The sequence below is a fragment of the Pseudonaja textilis genome, chromosome 1, assembly GCF_049901715.1.
Source record: "Pseudonaja textilis isolate UNSWEBS1 chromosome 1, rPseTex1.2, whole genome shotgun sequence".
Lineage (NCBI taxonomy): Eukaryota > Metazoa > Chordata > Lepidosauria > Squamata > Elapidae > Pseudonaja > Pseudonaja textilis.
The window spans coordinates 78,838,257-78,854,921 of NC_141990.1; the positions used below are offsets into that span (position 1 = coordinate 78,838,257).

The 16,665-nt window shown below is 36.7% G+C and overlaps 1 protein-coding gene across 18 annotated transcripts in view; it reads right to left on the reverse strand.

Annotated features, from left to right (window-relative positions):
- The window catches only part of ARID1B (AT-rich interaction domain 1B), a 410,221-nt gene that overhangs the window by 319,128 nt on the left and 74,428 nt on the right, over positions 1 to 16,665 (reverse strand). The gene's annotated exons all lie outside the window — the stretch shown is intronic.

Sequence of the window (16,665 nt, forward strand, 5' to 3'; positions counted from 1 at the left end):
ATCATGTGTCTTTGAGTGTATCTGTGCCTGTGTGTATTAGCAATATTCTAAAGGTATCAGGATTTCCATGTATCCAAAAGTATCTGGCATCTTCTCCATCCTACACATAAAAATGTTATCCATCTTTTTAATGGGTGTTCTTTTAATTCACTAATTGGTTAAGCAGTTGGTATGTGCAGTTACACACACAATAAAAGAGTTCATTCTCAATTACAGATAGTGTTGAACTCACTTACAAGCATGTAAAAAATTAACACACAAGTGTATAATTGTAGTTTTATGCTCAAGTACCCTAATTATGCACTTTAAAGCACATTCAAAGGAGCCATTGAGGGCATTCAATACCTCAGCTCTATGAAGTCTACACTACAGAACACTTTCTAACAAGACAGTTACATAAAAGGAAATAAAGCAAACTTTAAAACTGCATTCAAACAAAGATGAAACTCAGAAAACAAGATTGCACCCTACTTCCAAGTAAGGATCCAGATCTCTAAGCCATCACACTATACACAAGGATGAAAAAAAATCAATTTATCTCCAGAACAAAAAGTGCTGAAGTCACAATATGGGATTTCGAAGAATATACTGCTCTTTCTCCAACATTTGCAGTGTATTAAAAGTTTCAGAATTACTTTTCTCTGTGAATTTTCTGTGAAAGTGTGTCATTTAAAGAATCTTCCCTAAAAACATTTTCCTAGAAGTTGCTATATTTTAAATCAATGATTAACCCTGGGGATATTCAGAGCCTCGAGGATGTTTTCATTTCCCTAGATTGGATAGCAGCTCAAATCAGGATGCAGATGGTATGGGATCAAGTAGATCAGAGATGAGATTCAACTTGGTTTACCACCGGTTCCGGTGGGCGTGGCTTGGTGGGTGTGCTTTGCGCGCGTGAATAGGCATTCCTACTGACCTTTTCCTGCACTTCCCTTGTCTCTTCAACAGCTGACACATGGCAATCTGCTGTGCTGCGTGATGCAGCTGAGCATCAAAAGAAGGAAATAAAGGTCAGTATGGAGCTGGGTCAGGCAGGTGGGCCCAGCAGCTGATTGTCGGAGCGTTGTTGTTGTTCGCTTCCAGATGATCTTCAGAGCTACCAGTTCAGCTGAACTGGGTCGAACTGGTAGAAGCCCACCCCAGAAGTAGATCTGAAGCCTTATTAGAACAATACTCAACAAAACACCCAAGAACAGCAGCCAAGGCAACCAAGTCAGCAGCTTCAGCCTTCTGTCTTCTTGCTCACTGTTAAAAATTCATATTAATCATTCATATTTTATTGGAGATATAATTATTTCTAGCAAAGAGCAATTATAACTCAAACACACACAAAATGTTTATAAATGGATTTCCTTTTTATGTGCAGCCTTCAGTCATTAAATCCAGCAATTGGCAGGATATGGCTGATTTTGGTTAATCTTAGAAGCTAAATTGAATCGTATTTGATGAGTTACTTGGACAGTATACTATCAGGAAATGCAACTTGAAAAAAAATCTGGAAAGAAGAAGTGGGAAACCACTTCCATGCTATTATGAAAAAAAACCTCATAAACTTTTCTATGAAATCCAATGACTTGAATTGAAGAAGACTTAGTATTTTATAGATAATAAAAGAAATTACATGATGAAAAATCAAATGTTTCATTTCCAAACAGCAATTTTAAATATCCACCCTACAATAGAAAAGAGTTTCAGCAAAGAAATACAGTATTTTTAAAAACTTTTCAGAGACTCTAAAAATGTCTTTATTGCTATTTTTAAAAAAATACTTGCAAATACAGGAAGATGGAGACTTAGGTTTTCAGGTTTACAGATAGTTCTTGACTTACAACATTTCATTTAGTGACCGTTCAAAGTTACAATGGCACTGAAAAAAGTCTGACCATTTTTCACACTTACAATTGCTGTAGCATCCCATGGTCACGTGATCAAAATTCAGCTATTTGGCAACTGACTCATATTTATAAAAGTGTCTTTTGCAACCTTCTGACAAGCAAAGTCAACGGGGAAGCCAGATTCATTTAGCAACCATGTTACTAACTTAACAACTGCAGTCATTCACTTTACAATTGTGGCATAGAAAGTTGTAAAATGGGGCAAAATTCACTTAACAAAGGTCTCACTTAGCAATATAAATTTGGGCTGAATTGTGGTCATAAGTAAAGGGTTGCTTATTCTGAAGTCATTTCACTGTTTCCTCCCTTAGATGAGCAGTATGAATTTAACAAAAGAATTCACTCCTAGCAGTTCTTACATTACATCTTATTTGGGATAAAAACATACAGGGGGGAAGAAGCTGCCCTATGCTTGATTCAGTTATCTCCGTTGTCCAAAACTCTTTCCCATCATTTGCAACTTCAGAAGTATCTGCAAGGAAGGAACTTATGATCTTCATATTTTGCTACTAAGGTGTGTTTATTCCTTAAAGACTACTTTTCTACCAAGCAATCCCAAAAAGGAGTTTTTATAACTGGCAATGTTTTGCTGTATTACACGTAATCACTCTTTCCTTCACTATTTAAATATGTATGAGAACCAGTTTAGTGTAGTGGTTTAAGGTATTGGCTAGAAACAGGTGTCTGTGAGTTCTAGTCCCACCCTAGGCAGAAAGTCAGTTTGCATTTTCTAATGTAGATGTATTCCTCTTTCTAGATTAAGGGTGTCAAACTCAAGGCCCATGGGCCAGATCCAGGCAGATCCGCAGGGCCGGCTTGGAAATAGAAAAGGACCGGCCTGTGGTGCCTCTGGCAGCCAAAATGGGACATGTGGGGCCACATGAGTGCTGCAGGAGGCCGTCCAGGCTGAAAACGGGATGCAGAGGGCCTCACGTGGTCCCCCCATGCCCCACTTTGGCTTGCAGGGTGCTGCAGGAGGCATCTGCCCGGCCTACGGAGGAGAACTACAATGCTGATCTGGCCCTCAAAGAAATATATCTTTATGAGAACTCTTACTGCTTATGAACCAAGGAAAAAATCAGCAACAAAGCCATTTTTTCCTCAGATGGTCCTCTCATATTTGCTTTTAAGCTGCTTTTATCAGCACAGGACACTATTCCCTTATTTGCAATCATCTCACAGTGAAAAAGGAGTTGGATGGCTGGCACAAAATGTGTTAAGCATTCAGTTCCACCTTGTTGATGCCATCTTTTTGTCATATGAAGACAAGAGCAAGGAATTTTTTTTCAAATTTTAGTAACAAATAGCTATAATGTCAATTGCAGTCTGTACCTTTCAGATGTATAAAAAGTGCATTCTTAATGTACATTTTATACAACAAAGAAAATTAAAACTATGTAAGGCCAATGTAGAATGGAAATACTTGTCAATATTTATTATTGATGCAAACAAGAACTGGGCTGTACATGTATACAGGGGTTTTTTGTTTTCTATTTGTGTGAGAAGAAATGTCTGAAGGAATGAAAATCTCCATTGTATTATGCTCTTAGAAACCTAATTTATTACAAAAGCTGTCAGTCAATCCTATGTTATCAAGTGGAAAAATAGAACATATAGCTATGATTAGAAGGCATCAAGGTATCAACTGTGCTAACAGTTCCTTCCTGATTTATGCTGATTTTCTTATGTAACTCTACTGACACTTGGAGGGAAACATTTTATCGGTACTGTATGGTCCTGTCAAACGAACAAGTGAGAAAAGCATCAATTCTCCAACAAGTTCTACTCTGCTAATTTACCACAGTTTACTGGTAAAATAACAAAAGCTTTTATTTGTTGTGAAAGAAGATTCATCATCCATATATGAGAAAGTAACAAATTCCATCACAGGGAACTACAGATCAGATTTTACTTATATACAATAAAAGCAAGGATTTGTAAGCAATAATGCAAGATGTGTAGGAAAAATGTAGTCATGTTAATTTTCCCATCATTATTGTTAGGAAAGGCTTGGTGTAATGCTTCAAATATTAATCTTCTACATTCTCCCAAGTATCATAAATTATCTGTTGGGGAGGATAGGCAGAAAGATAGTTTAGTACAAACTTCGAAATTATTTTACAAATAATTCAAAGTGGTGAACATATCCAACACACCATGTAAACACTACACAGGAGACTATAACTCAGAAGAAAAAGCAGGTGGGTATGTATTTCTGATCTTGTAGAACACTCAACTGTACATTTTTAGATTTTTTAGTGAACATCTCTTAGTAAACATTCCTTCCTGGGATTCCAAACTCTACTCTAACCCAACAGCAGGAGGTGACAAATCAGAGAATATTACACTACCATAACAAAGGAAATGAGAACTGCCAACTATTAATGTCTTCACTATCCACCCCAGTTGCTTTGCCATATAGAATTGAAAGACTGTGAACCCTTTAGAACTTTTTGTAACCCTGCAATATTGAGACCTACAATGTGAATAGTCATCTAACTCCTATTAATAGATAGAGAGATTTTGGTTAACAAGCAATACACAAAGCAATAGCAATAGCACTTAGACTGATGTATTGCCTCACAGCACTTTACCGCCCCCTGTAAGTGGTTTACAGAGTCAGCATATTGACTCCAACAATCTGGGTTCTCAGTTTACCAACAAAGGATGGAAGGCTGAGTCAACCTTGAACTGGTGAGACCCAAACTGCCAAACTGCTGGCAGCTGGCAGTCAACCGAAACAGCCTGCAGTACTGCATTCTAACCACTGTGCCACAGTGGCTCTTGTGGTGTAATGTGTCATGTTTTTTATTGAACATCTTGAGAATTAAGATATACAAGCGAACAATCTGCTATCATGAGCAAAATTCCCCCACAATCCAAATTCCAAATCCCTCCACAATCACCAGAACATCATACTACTGACCAGAAGGGAGTTGAATGTTCCTGGCAGGTATTAATTTAGTCTCCTCTATTCTGGCATACTCAAGATCAAGCTATATACCACTATCAACTGAAGCATCTACTTATGATAAGTGGAAGGCAATCCATGCATATATTTCTGTTTCAGAATATGTTGTTTCCCAGATGCTACTCAATAAATGCTTTGCCTTTGTGTTGTGGTTGCCCTGATAGTGACAGGAATCTTTCAGTTCACCCCCCAATAGGATCTGGCTACAGAAATCTCACAAAGTCAGGCAATTAAACAGAAAAGCTGACAGACTTGAAAACAATACCTCTCTTCTACCTGATTGTTCAAGGTCCCTAGAGTATAAGCTTTTGCAGAACATCCGTACAATGTAATTAGTGATAGAAGAAAACAGGCTAAAATGGGAAGGACCATCTGGAGAAGGAAAAATTGCTGTATAAGAGTCAAAGAAAATAAATTATGAAAAGTTAAAGAAAGATATAAAAGATAAAATAGATTTATTTATTTAGCATATAGCACATATTAGCTAGGGATCACTGAGGTGACTGGCTGCCTCTGTGAAAGGAATTTTTTCAGGCAGTATTATCTTGACCCGCAGGATGCCTGAATGCTGGTAGGCATTGGAGGGGGGGTCCTTTCTTGTCCCTATGCGGAAGACTTGCAATGATAAAAATGAAAGTTTTACCAAAAATTAATGTTTAGTTTTGGATGATCCCAATTAAATTTTCAGATCAAGAATTAAAACAGGTGCCGTTCAAGCCGCTACCTCCAGCAAGCATGACCGCTTTTGCAGCCGCAAAAGCAGCAGGAGGCCCAGCGATGCGCCTCACAGGGCCCTTACCTAATAGTGTGATGGTTGCAGCATGCCATCCCATCATCCACGAAGCTGGTAGTCCTTGCTGAGCTTGAGGAAAGGATGACAGGCAAAAAAAACCCAACCCTCCACTTTTTCCTGCTGTTTGCCAAAAGGGCTCCATTCTGAGCCTTCAGCATTGCAATCTTGGGATTCGCTGAAGATTTGGACCCGTTTTGGCGACTGGCAAGAAAATGGGGAGGGGGAATTTTTATTTTTGACATATGTGTAATAAAAGAACACAATTACATTTTTATAGTTATAAAATTAGTCAAGCTACCTAAGATTCTTGTTTTATATGCAGAAAGCAAAAGCAACCAAAAAAGGAGGTTTATGCAAGGGAAAATAAGTTGACTTATTTTGACAAGTCTTAAACCCCAGAAAGTCACTGACTGTAAACCAAGACATGGCAATATAATATTTAGGCACATAAGGGAAAAATGCTTGTGAATTCTACTGGTCCAATGAACAGAGACAGTTTTCATAATTTTATCATTGTATTCCATGGCTGACTGACTGTCAGACCAGTGCCAAACTACAAGCTTCCATTTGAGTGACATATGGATTCAACCAACCAAGGATATGTTAGAACATTAAATATCACAAACAGACAGGACAAGAATACAAAATGCCAAATTAGCACTTATATAGCCGTATAGTCTAGTAAAGACCAAGGATTATTCACTAAATCTTCAAGCCTTTTGCAACATAATAAATGATATTTCCTCAAGGTAAACAGTTCCAAACTTCATAAAACTAACATATTCTGAGAAACAAAATCTCAGAAAGAATTCTGCAGAAATCAATACTAAGAATGTAACGGTCATTGATAATGAAATATTTATTACAGCATACAACAATTACGGATAGTTGAATTCAAAATATAAATTCCATTTTATCAGTAACTGCAATACAGTTGATGGAAAAAAAGAAAATAATTTAATTCTATATGCATTCCTTTTACCAAGACTAGAGTTCAGAGAAAGTAGAATGTGTAAAAGAGAGCTAAGGAATCTGTGCTATAATTACCTAACTCTCTTGACTCCTTTGCATGTCAACAATTTTAATAGCCACTTGTTCTTCTCTGGAAAATAAGGAATATATATATTTTTGGTGGATCAAAAATCTTTGGGTCTTAACTAGTCAGTCACCTATGATTTTATATATTACCATTAGAGAACATGTAAAATAAATAATTGAAGAAAAGCAACAAATTAATTTATTGTATAAAGTAGGTAATGTTCTTTCAGGTTAAAGCATACTGAGACAGAGACAATTTTATGCAAAAATGTTAACCCTTAACTTACAACCATTCATTTAATAACAGTTCAAAGTTATGACCGCCTTGGAAAAAATAATTTATGACCTAAGCTCACACTTCTGAATGTTGTACCATCCCAACAGTCACATGATTACAATTCAAGCACTTGGTAACCAGGACACATTTATGATCAATTGTAGCATCCTGTAGTCACATGATTACAATTTGTAACCTTACTAGCTGGTTTGCATAAAAATGCCAATTGGGAAAGCTGGATTCACTTAACAAACATGTGCTTCACATAATGACTATGGTACAAATGGTTGTAAAATTGGTTTCAGTCACATGATGACTTGCTATACAACTACACTAACTTATTACTGAAAGTCCAGTCCAAATTGTGGTCATAATTTGAGGACTAGCTCTTTGTTATTATCCTTTTGCTTATTAGATATACAACCAAAATCAAAAGTTGTGCACTGTAGTCAAATCAAGCCACTTCTACTCAAGAAAAGAACAATTATTTTGGCCTCAAGACTCACTTGAAAAACATGGAATAGTGTATAAACAGAAGGATATATTGTGGATCCCATCTACAAAAGAACATAACTTGGCAGGGCCCAGGAGGAGTCTTTTCTGCTACAGGACATCATCCCCACTAAGGTGGATTAATAGAATCAGATATCTCAGATAGCAATTATAAAACTGGATTCTGATTCTGTTTTTCAATTTAGTGGCTTCATCAATACTATGATACACCAAAAATCACAGAACAAAAAATTTGGTGTCGTCACGTGACATATCGTGACTTTTCCCTTCCCTAAACTGGGTGTGGGCATGGCCAGCGTGACACATCTGGCCCACGAGTTTGACAGCCCTCCAATAGAGGGATAAGACTACTTCTGAATGGTTTCTCTGCCTGGTTAAATAAAACCTGTCCAGACAGAGATTCATTTTAAGACATATAGCACTGACTCTGGAGGTCCAGGGGCCTTGATGTTCTTTTATTTCCTTTAGTTGATGATTTAACGATGACTTTACACATGTGAAGATGGCCCTACTGTAATTATTCACACAGAGAATATTCACAAAGAGATAGCATTCTCTTTGTACTATTGCAATATATTACATATAGGGTTGCCCTTATCCAGAAGCTTCAATTAGTTCAAAAGGCTTCAATTAGTTCAGCAACTAGCTGACATGGAAATAGGTCACAGTGTTTTGCCACCTGTACCAGCTGCAAGGCTCTTTCCAATTGCCAGAGGAATGTTTCTCCTATCTTTAACCACTAGATCTTAACCTGAGAGCCTTCTTCAGATAACCTCCAATATGCAGCTAAATGAATGGCTATTGGAGAAAGGGATATTTTTAGGGGCATTATTTATTTATTTAACATATTTTTGTGCCACCACAATCAAATGACTCTCAGCAGTTCACAGAGAAAAAAATATGATATAAAATCCAAACATAAAAACACAAGAGTGCTACAGTAATACAAAAGGGGAAAAAATAACACCATCAAATCTAAGAAAATCAGGGTAAGGCTCTCAGAGAAATCTCAGTTTTCAAAGGCTTTCAGAAGACTAGCAAAGAGGGAATAGACTGATCTCCACAGAGAGGTTGTTCCACAATGTCAGTGCAGCACTGCTTCCCCTCAGACTCCAGAAATGCGGAAATGGTAGCAGGTAAAAAGGCAATTCTCAAGATATCCAGGTACCAAGGCCTTTCTAGGTCAAAACCAGCACCTTAAACTAGACATGGAAATCAAATTACAACCAAGGTTGGATCTGTAAAAAAAAAAAAAAGATGTTATGTGCAACCAATGCAAGGCAACACCTCCTAACCCGCATGGGAATCCAAAACGAACCCATGGTTGATGGTATCAAAGTTATCATGTGATCTAACAAGACCCGGCGGGACACACTTTCCCCCATCCAGGAGAGCAATTAATGTTGTCACCATCCCAAAGACAGGCCTGAACCCTGACTGAAAAGGTTCCAGAAAATGCACTTCTTCCAGAGTGCTATGAAGAAAAAGGGACATCACAACTACTTTCAGGACTGCTCTCTTTCTCAGGAGGAAATGACAAATACTTGGACTCATGTGATCACCTCTCTCTCATTCCCCATACAAGTCAAGAGGGGCAGTAATCTTTCAGCCCTTTGTGGTAGTCCAGGAGCCGAAGTAATGAATCCTAATATTACTTTTATTATATGGTTATAGTAACAGAATCTTGAAACTCTGAATGCATCACTTCACGTTCAAGACTGCAAGGGCGCATCAAGTCTGAGACACTTTCTCAAAATACAGTAGATTCCTCCTTTGGACTAAATTTCTCTTTTAGAAGTAGAAGTAGAATTCTTTATTGGCCACGTGTGATTGGACACACAAGGAATTTGTCTTGGTGCAAGTTTTCTCACTATTTTTTTGGTTTTGGCTCTTCTTCCTGCTTCTCAAAGTTATTCTCACAGCCTATTACATCAACTGACAATTCTTTAGAGGTCACAGACAAAAAGGAATCCCAAATAACAGGACAAAATGAAATTCCAGTTGCCACTAAAAACTGTTGATATAGAGTCAAGGTTACAGTTAAATTTGAGAGGCTTTATCAGCAAATTCCACACAAACTGGTCACAGTGACTTAATGGGTGATCACAAAACTGTTTCCTCCCCAACAGGGAAGTCACCACCCTATACAGGGCTTCTGGATGGCAACCACTGACACAATAAAGAAGGAGATATAAACTTACTTTGCCTCTCTTGCCATCATGATATAGGCCTGAACATGGGAATGAATATATATGTGCTTGGTCAGATTTGCTTCTAGACTTCAGCCACTGAATTCCAGGTGTCATTTCTGGTGCTTAATCTTCTGAAAGTCAGTAAGCCAAGGTGACATTTGGGATCAGATCAAAATGAAGCTCTTTGGGGAGGGTTGATATCCATGCCCTGGCTTGTTTCTGATACCAGATGCTCACTAGGCTTTGAAAAGCACTGCCTATTAGAGAGACAAGCAAATAACTATAGGTATACTCTATCAGATGAATAACGTACAGCCACAACACAGAAAATTACAAATCCACAATTTGCAACTGCCCCTTTTTTTCTTGTTCACCATCAACTTGCAACGCTGAAATAAGAAGGAATTCAAGTAATCTACAGCATATTTTATTTCACTATTAATAAACAAATGGGGGGTGTCCAACTAATTCAATAACAATTACATGGTGGGACATAAAGAATCTCAATGATAGTAATAACTATGGAAGATATACCAATAAGTTGCTTGGGGTGAAAATGGATTTCCACCCGTTTTTTCCCCATTTCTTTTTTCTCAGTATCAAGTTCAAATGAATTTCATAAAATCTATAAAAGAATTATCTAGGAACAATGCTAGCATGAAGCATTTATAGCAAAGAAAAGAAATCTAAGTTTTCAGAGAGAAGAATATCCACTGAAAGTTCAGAATGGACAGAATAACAATACTTGAGCAATATTTTATTGTATAGAAATCACTGATTATTTTTAAAAAGTTGGAATTACCTAAGTGTCTGTTTCACCGGTTTCTAATTATTATAATGAATGACTGGATATATCTTCAGTTTGAGCTTTTTCAAAGGAATCCCCAAATTTACTAACTTCCTTGCGTTACAAATTACAATATGCTGGTATTAGCAAATCCGTATCTTTAACACTTTCATAAATACAATACTAAGTTTTAAGTTAGAAATTTATGACTATCTATAAAACTTCACCACACAACTTTGCTGAGTACCTCAAAAAATTAAAACATTTTTCGGTTCCATGAAGCACTATATCCAACATGCAGAACAAGAGCATTTATTTAACAACAATTAACCAAAGAGAGAGAAGTTTTGGATTTCTACATCACAATCTGAAACACAATCTGAAATTAGATTTAAAAGTTAGGTAAAAGGAAGTAAATTACAGTCTTAATATTACTTAAATTGAATAAAGGAAGGAAGGAAGGAAGGAATCTTAGTATTAATGTTAATATAATGTTTTACATTAGGGTTATGAATTCATGGTCCAGAACTCTCAGCCCTGCAATCCATTCCCAAATGCTTGATCACTGTTGTAAATAACAACAAAAACTTATTCAATTTAAGCAGTGCCACAACTCAGGAACCATTCTGGACAGCTCACAAAAGAACGGACAAAATAATTTACAAGAAGAAAACAAAATATAAGTAAGAAAATTTTTTTAAAAAATGGCAAAACTGGCCAACAATATACAAAACATATAGTAATACAGCCCACAACTGGTTCCAGCCACCCCTAGGGTCAAGGAGAATAGCCGGACTTTTAAGCAACTTGAAAGATTACATATCTGGGGTGTTTTTCCTGACATATTAACATACATAATTTAGTGTGGTACAGAGATCTGGATTCAGAGCACATGTGAGTGTACACATTACACCTACTGGAAACTTCCTGAAGAATGTTCTTTTCCTGAGTTCAAAAAAACACATTGGAATTAAAGAGGTATTGACAATTTTATATGTATGCCCATGCATGCATCAAATCAATTTTTGTTTGTGTGACAGATGTATACAACTATAAAATACAATTTGATGTCTAAGTTACAATAATGTATACATGTGGTAGACTTTTCTTTCTTTTACATTTTCTGATTCCTTCTTCTATTGGAGTTACTGTGATAGCTAAAGTTTTCTGTGAAGTCATATAGTAAGCAAAAATTACTATGGTGAAACATAATTTGCTGCTCGCCAGAATTAGAAACCTGAAGAATCACTTTTCAGAATATTTTAGTATGTCAATTTAGTTAAGCATATTTCAGGAAATTCTTTCAAAATGTACTTAATAATAATCAGAAAGAAAGAGATTCTTTTTCCAATATTTTCCTGACAAAGAGCTGTATCAGCTTAAATGCTTGGAGTTTCACTGAATGCTCTTGCAATGAACTCCCTGGCTGCCCTGCTCTTTTCCTTGAATAGCCTTCTGTTCGTTTGTACTGTAGTATTGTTCTTTAGTTGTGATTAAAGTTAGAAAAAATTCACTTCAAACCAAAATTATTCCATATCGCATAAACTGATATACTGTGTCATAATAATTGTATGATTTTGCATTGCCAAAACTGAATTGCACCATTAAATGCTCGGTAATTATAACTACGGTCAATGAACATCGTGTGCTTTTCCTCCAAGCCATAGCAAATAGTAGAAATAAATTAAAAAATAAAAAACATTACTACGAATACATGACTTTTTAAGAGTACATTTTAAAACATTTGCTGTCTCCATCTGTCCTCGCTAAAAACAGAGCTTGCTTATCATTGACTCATAATTTCATCATTATTTCACATGATATACTGAAACCGAAAAAATACTGCAATAAAATCTACTCAATGCTTTTCAATTGGTATCTATATAATAACAATGTATTTATTTATTCATTAAATTTATATGCCTTCCATCTCCTATCATGAGCAACTACAAGAATATTTTTAATCCCATTTCTTATTGGGACTAAAAAATAGATAATTAGAAAAGAGTTATGGAAGATTGTTTTTAAATATAATTGCTGCAAGATTATGCATAAAAATGGAAAGACTCTGAAGTATGGAGTATGGTGGGTAAATTAGCAGAGATGGCAAAATTGACTTTTTGATTACAGAAAGGGGAACTAATTACATTTATTAGTAATTGGAACCCGCTTACACCTTTTGCTGTCGGGAAAATGAACTTGTGATTCATGGGTTTGATGATAGAAAGGATAAACTGTAGAAAGAAGGGAATTATGTTGTAACTTTAGAGATGGGGTGGAATATAAATGCACTTTTAAGTGTAATTCCTTTTTTTTTCTCTAGAGGTAGTAATTGATTGATGTTCATAACTAAGACTGCAATTACCATCATAAGATTATTACTATCATACTATCATGGTGCAGTGATAAAGTGAGATGCCATGTGACCACACTGACTTACAACAGCAATCCCAGCACTCCTTGTTGTGGTTATTAATGAAGAATCACTGGTTGTTAAGCGACTTTCACCTCAATCCAAGCCTTTTGGCTAGGTATCTCCCAGGCCTGAGCCTCAATTACCTGAGGCACTACCTCCAACTTCCCCGACTCGCATATCTTCCTCCCATCTCTGTCCTTTGGCTACCCTGTCCCCTGCCTTGTGGGGCAGCAAGCAGCCCCAGACCTACTTAGGACTGCTCTAAGGACTGCTCGCCACACCCTGGAAGTCTCAGAGAAGCCAGGAAGTATTCATTCACCAAGCTTCTTCTGTTTCTGCTCCCCACACCAATCTTTTCAACTTTTGTGCTGCCCTCGCCCTCGCAGTATCTCTTATTTTAGACCCAGCATTTCCTACATGTGATTCCATGAACCTTTGGAAGACTGTGCTATCTTCACAAAGCTGCTCTGCCTTTGGAACTGTCAGCCCTCCCAGGTAAACAAGGTAGGAAAGCAACAAGATGAACAGATTCTATTTAACAGAATTAAAAATGGAATTAATACTGTTAACAGAATCTTGCAAGTATAAAAGTATAAACTTCCCTTTGCCACTTCTAGGTGCATGATCCATTAGGGCAGGTCCTTAGTTTCTTTCTCTGACCATTAAGCCACTGGGGGTTCCTGCCTTCCTTGTGTTATTATTTCCTAAGCAGTAATTCTTCCCCCAAGGTTATCCATACATTCCATTACATCAACGTTTTGCTGACTTCAAACATTTGCGGGAGAAGATAGGTTCAAAAAAGAAGACAGCAAAGGTCCTCAGCAACTGGGAGCAAAAGGTGAAAAGTTGGTGCAGGGGGGAAAAAACCCCTGTGATTTTAAAACCAAATTACATTCCCCAAATTGTCAAATAAGATAATAAAATATAATGACATACTACAATTCTATGAAAACATAATATCCTATACATACAACATCAAAAGCAGATTCTCTTTGTTTGGAATGCCAGATCAAGATCGTCCGAGTGTACTCTTGAGGTACTACACATTATTCCTGAGTCCCCCTTACTTCCTCACTATAAACACTTTCAAAGAAAACAAATAAAATCATTAAGAAGTACAGCACGGTCACGTTTTGTATAATTTATTTAGTATGACAACTTCTGTTTGATTTATTAATTTAAAAGCTAGTACATCCTCACAGACAGGAGCTCATTGATTCTCTCCGGATTGGTTTGGCTGTAAAAGCTTCCAGGTTTAGTTTTACATATATGATTGCATCATTGCTGTCTAGACAGCTGCATCTAGCCATCCTCTAATCTGGGGGCAAAAAGATTCTTAAGACTCATACAGATGGATGTTGAGAGCAGTCATAGAGCAACAGATATTCAATCAGTATAATTCATAAGTAGAAGGTGACTGAATGACCTCCAGAATTCCATGTAGACATGAGAGGAATCTCTGCTCGAGTCCCCTGTGGACAAACGCATCTGCGTGGAGAATTATTCACTGTAAGGTTTATCTTATATTTTTGTGTGAATCATCTTTATTACAGAATGGCATGTATATACACATATAGATGTATATTGCAGCATGTTCTCTTTAGCATGGAGGAGAAAAATGTCCACTGACAAAGCAGAATAGTGGAGTGCAGTAGCCAAAACCATCTCCTGATAGTCGTTCTCACATCTAGAATTCAGGGACAATTCTATTATTATCTATTATCAGTGAAACTTATTACTAGTTACTATTAGTTAAATTAAAGAGTTACTACAGTTATTACTAAACTATTACTAAACAAATTTATGCTATATCCATTTTCAAATCATTTTAAAAAGCCTGGTACATGGTGGTCCATCAAAGAATTTGATAACAGTAAAATTCCATATGTGAATTTGGGTCGAACTTGGGTTTAACTCTTGTTATTACTTGGAACAGACAGGAATCTCGCCACTTTATTCATATTTCTGTTAATGTTATAAATTTAAATACTGAACCATATTGAACTTCATAAATATTACATTATAGTGAGTATCTATAAAACTTCCAGCTAATAGAGACATTTAACTAACTTTAGCCTTTCCACACTAACTCCAATCCCCTAACAATTTTATTTCCCCTTTCCATGGCACCATCAGGCCAACACACAATAAATGTGGAGATATTGCCGGGGTGGGTGAGGGGTTCTTTTAAAAATGGCATGACAAATCCTTGCTGTGTATTGAAATCCCCAGTTTTTAGTCACTGAGCTAATGTAGTCTATGAGTCACCAAGAATGACTAATATCTATTTCAGCATCATGAACGTGCCTTGAAATCCATATGTGACACAGGTTTTGAAATGAACTAAGTATACAAAAGTCTTCTCCCTGTGGTAACACAACTATGAGGCAATGATGAAACCTACAGACATTTCAGGTGGCAATAACTTAAGTAGGATTCTTCTGCAGTATGCAATCAAGAGAGTAAGGAACCATTTCTGCTTAATATGAGAAAACACTTTAAAAATATGTTTAATAAGCAGAAGAATAGTATTATTAGCCTGCTACTAATTTATGGATGGAGGGAGAGAAGGAGGGAACATTGGATACAGAGGCTCATTTTTTACAACTCAGATCCACTGCGAGACTATCAATTTATCTTACTATCTTTTTATTGACATAAATCTCACTTTCTAATGGCTGCTTTTTTCCTGCTTGTGAAGAATTATTGGACAGTTTATACTAACTGCTTTCTGTCATGTTTCATTTCAAAATACCATCTTTTGTCAGTTTATTCCAATCAAATCCAAAACGGATCATTAAAGTGAATAAAAAAGAACGGTCTTCCAACATCATTAATAATATGATTCAAAGAATACTTTCAATCCCTCCTATCTGCCCTGTATTAAACCTACCTGGAACAGATTCCACAAATTTTGTATTTCTTTACACTTACATACATACATACATACACTTGTATTTTTCTTTTTACATAATTAATGCCAGCAGCATAAGATACAGGCAGTCCTCAACTTACAACAGTTCATTTAGTGACCGTTTCAACTTACAATGGTGCTGAAAAAAATGACTTATGATGGTTTTTCACACGTACAACATTGCATTATCCCTGGAGTCACATGATCAAAATTCAGATGCTTGGCAACTGTTTCATATTTATGATGGTTGCAACATCCTGGGGTCACGTGATCCCTGTTTGTGACTTTCTGACAAGCGAACTCAATGGAGAAGCCAGATTCACTTAACAACCATGTGACTAAAGTAACAACTGCAGTGGTTCACTTAACAATTGTGGCAAGAAAGGTAAAGGTAAAATGGGACAAAACTCAACAAATGTTTCACTCAGCCACATAAATTTTGGGCTTAACTGTGGTGGTAAATTGAGGACTACCAGGATGATGTGAAGGAATACCTTCTCCCATCACCTTCTGTCCCATCTGATCAGATTGAGGAAACAACTCCTTTCTGGCCTCATTTACAGGACGTTCCCACAGGACGTTCCCAACTTACAACTTGTAACTGAAACTGGCATTACAGTCATAAGTTGTGCTGGTCCTTAAGAAATTCATCATGTGATGAACCTGATTTTATAACATTTTTGAAGCAGTTATTAAGTGAATGCCATGGTCATTAAATGAACCCACTGTCCAAAAAGAGCACTTTTGCTGGAAATTAGAAATACAGCTAGTCCTTCACTTACAGAAATTCATTTAGTGACCATTCAAAGTTACAACATTTTTGGGGGAAAAAATGATTTATGACCATTACAACCTTTGTGACATCCCCT